Below are 282 nucleotides of genomic sequence, written 5' to 3'. Positions count from 1 at the left end.
CTTGTGGAAACTGCACAAATGCCCCAGGAGAGAGAAACTATGTGTTGCCAATTAATACCTCAGGTAACTAAAACTAGAGATACAATAACTCAAGCTACTTTATGCTTTCTGCTCATTCAACATTATGAAATAACAAGCTCATTGTTTGTTTTTACAGGTCATGAAAAGAATGACCCAGGTTCCTGAGGAGATAACCTGTATGACTCACCATCCTGGCCTTCATCTGGTGTGCCTCAATATATATTCTCAATATACATTCTTTGCAAAATGCAATGAATATTT

The sequence above is a fragment of the Etheostoma spectabile genome, chromosome 10 (genome assembly GCF_008692095.1).
Source record: "Etheostoma spectabile isolate EspeVRDwgs_2016 chromosome 10, UIUC_Espe_1.0, whole genome shotgun sequence".
Lineage (NCBI taxonomy): Eukaryota > Metazoa > Chordata > Actinopteri > Perciformes > Percidae > Etheostoma > Etheostoma spectabile.
The sequence above is the reverse complement of the archived record's forward strand: the minus strand, read 5'-3'. Positions refer to the sequence as shown.